General features: G+C 33.3%; 1 long non-coding RNA gene across 2 annotated transcripts; it reads right to left on the bottom strand.

Moving 5' to 3' along the window:
* Positions 1-441: 441 nt before the first annotated feature.
* Positions 442-2,716, bottom strand: LOC11424746 (uncharacterized). Of its 2 annotated transcripts, XR_003010671.2 has the most exons (4): positions 2,423-2,716; positions 2,051-2,191; positions 1,442-1,534; positions 442-1,307 (listed from the first exon to the last, which is right to left on the bottom strand). It is a non-coding gene; the product is annotated as an uncharacterized lncRNA (long non-coding RNA). The 2 variants fall into 2 exon arrangements; XR_003010670.2 differs by having other exon boundaries at positions 442-1,534; positions 2,423-2,714.
* Between the last annotated feature and the right edge of the window lie 640 nt (positions 2,717-3,356).

The following is a 3,356-nucleotide window of genomic DNA, read 5'->3' as shown; positions in this document are numbered from 1 at the left end:
TATTTTTTAGGCTTAATTGCACTTTTGAACCCCTATCTTTCCAAAAGTTGCGGTTATGGACCCCTAACTAATTTAAATACAAAACAGTCCTTTATGTTTTGATTCTTTGGCAGTTTTGGACACCCAAGGCAAAAAATAAATAAAAAAATTGATACGTCACTACAACATAATTGAGATTTAGTAACACTTGAAAACTATTACTAAATCGAAAAAAATGTTACTAATTAAATTTAGTTACATTTAAACAATTGTTAGGTAAAGCCCCTGTTACTAAAGAGTTTTAGTTACATTTTAGAGCATTATATGTAACATTCAAAAAATGTCGCAAAATGTTGCCTATAGTAACGCTTTTTTAATCACCAGTAACATTAAAAAAATGTTGCATTTATCATTTTTGAGAAGTTGGAAAAGTGTCGCAAAATTGTCTAGAATAAAAAATTGTGAATCTACCAAATAATTCTTTCTTTAGACTTCATTCATATTTGAATTCACCAATATTAGAAGATCAAATATCATTCAAATTTACAACTCCAAATATGTTACAAATGTTTGAAATTTGATTTCATAATGGAAACGAACAATGCAACACAACAACTACAGCCGCACTAATTTTTGCACTAAATAGTGCACATCTATAGCCGCACTAATTTTTGCAATAGAAAATCCTTAAGCATGCCATCATTTAGCCTCCTAAGCTTTCATCACCACAACTTGAACACAAGGACTTTTACTTTTGAAGAACCTGCAACAAATTCCAACAACTACAGAATTCAGCTCCATGGATATATCATTTATAAACCATAGACAAAACCATAGATTTCATCTTATTAAGCCAAAACTCAATAAAACTAGTAAAGAGACACAAGATAAAAACCAGAAATCCTCCCAAGCTTATAACCAGAAAATGCCACCTCTGATATGAGCCCAAATCAGACCCTGCTACTAAATGTCAATAAACAGGCAGCAACATAGACAAACTTGCACTGATATCAAAAACCTCAAACCAACATACAACAGCAAAACCAAATATTATTGAACCAAAAAATCAAAACAACACTCAAAACTGAGCAACAGAACTGAAGGAAAATAATTATCCAAAGTTAATACAATGATTTTTCCTCACATTACTAGATTCCGATTTTTTCCAGCAACCAATTCAGCATTTACAAACTGAAGGAATAGAAACTCACGGGCTTTTAGTTGCAAGAGCATAAAACATGCTGCTATATAATGCTCCTTGTTTCAACAGGTTGAGCTTCAAGCTCAAGGTCCTTCTCAGTAGCTTCTGAAGTGAAATCTTCCTTTTTCTAGAAAATATTGCAATTGGAACATGTGTTCCTTTATATTTCAACTTTCAAGCCATTAACAGCCAAACACAAATAATTCATATATGCAACTACTTAAAGTCAGAAACTGAAAAGTCGTACAAATAAGTAATAACCTTTATAGAATCCCATCTTTGTTTACAACTGTCTCCAAGCCAAGAAGCAGAGTATGTTCCAAGAGCAGTTCTATCACCATCATCGTCCATTAGCTGTAAATGAGGAAAAGGTCAGTATAGTAATAAAGACACGTACTATCCTCAAGGTAGAAGAATTTGTACTAGCAAAAACACACCAAAAACGAAGGGTGTGCTCTGTCCTTAATATTAACTCTTTGCATGAGAGCAGACACTAGCTCATTTAGATGATGTCGATGTTCAAAAAGCTTTGAATTGTACAACATTAAGTAACTTGAAATGAGAAAATAGGTTCAAGTGTGGATATGCAATTGTAACTAGAACATATGCACATTGAAGCCTCATCATTGCACAACAAACACATAATCAAATAAAATAGCGAAACATGCATATTGCATGAAGACAATCAATATAAAACTAGAATATAGAGCCCCATAATCACATCCTACAACATCACTCACCTACTTCTTATATGACCTGATCAACATCACAATACAAATGTAACAATATAAAACTAATAAGGTCTCCTATGGTTGCATATTCATTTCTATGTTCTATTCCTTGTAATTACAAACTGAAATCATCACACACCTTTAATACAGTGTATATGCTGCTACACATATGTAGTATCAAGCAGACCAAGTAAACAAATCCCTCACAAGCATTTCATCAAACACTTTATGTGCCTTTCTCCAAACACCCACATTTAGCATACATAGTCATCAACTTGGCCTATATATCAGAAACATATAACAAAATCAAATACTTATACCTGCAATTGAGGATGGAGAAAGATAAAATAAGACATAAACTGATCCAGATTTATTATCATTTTTCCTATTTTCCCCTAAAATCTAATTGATCAAGCATCTAAGAATGAAACAGAGGGAAATCAGAACCCCTAATACAACAACACGATGGGATAGAATGAATAGTGTTAGATAGATATGTGATGGAATCTACCTTACTGAATCGTGAGATACGACGGTGAAGATGCCATAATCTGCGAGAGGGAGAGATACTCTGACGAGGTGAGAGATGCAGCGGCAAGATGAGAGGCGCAAGGTTGTGATACGACTGCAAAGTGAGAGATACGGTGGTGAAGTTGATCGGAGTGACGAGAGTGAGACAAACTTGGAATACGAGGAAAGTAACAAGAATGGGTTTCTAATATTTTGTAAAGTAAATTTATTATTGAGTTTTTTATAAACACCTAAGTGAAACTTTTTTCATAAACTTTGCAACAAGAAACGCAACAAAGCCCAACAAATGTTACAAAAACACTACAATTAGTTACATTTTTAATGAGTGTTACAAGGTGGTGTGTGGCACCTCACTTAGGGTGCCACGTCAGCGTTGACCGAGTCAACAATGGACTGGGGGTTCAAAACTGCCAAAGAATCAAAACATAGGGGGCTGTTTTGTATTTAAATTAGTTAGGGGTTCATAACCGCAACTTTTGAAAAGATAGGGATCCAAAAGTGCAATTAAGCCTATTTTTTATCAATCGTAGAAACATTTTATCTTAAAATTACTTATATGATTGTTCTTACTATGTGTAACCAGGGGAACAATTCGTGAACAAGTATGTAATATGAATTTAACTAGGAATATATTTCAAAGCCATGATCGTTACTCAAGGTGCTTTGCTTTTAATTTGTATTTTAGTTGTTTGCTAGAGATTGGCAACGACTTAGCTAGAATTAGCTATGAAATATGCAACATTTTTTAATTGTACCAAATAAATCTCTCAGTTGTTACGAAAATAATTTAGTAACACAGGCTTTACCTAACATTTATGCAAATGTTACTAGAAGTAAACAAGAAAAGAAGACAGATCAAGTCATATGTAAGTTATTTAAAACTTCATTTTTCAGAATGTCTATTCTAATAAAGC

The sequence above is a fragment of the Medicago truncatula genome, chromosome 3, assembly GCF_003473485.1.
Source record: "Medicago truncatula cultivar Jemalong A17 chromosome 3, MtrunA17r5.0-ANR, whole genome shotgun sequence".
NCBI classification, from domain to species: Eukaryota; Viridiplantae; Streptophyta; class Magnoliopsida; order Fabales; family Fabaceae; genus Medicago; species Medicago truncatula.
The sequence above is the reverse complement of the archived record's forward strand: the minus strand, read 5'-3'. Positions and strand labels throughout refer to the sequence as shown.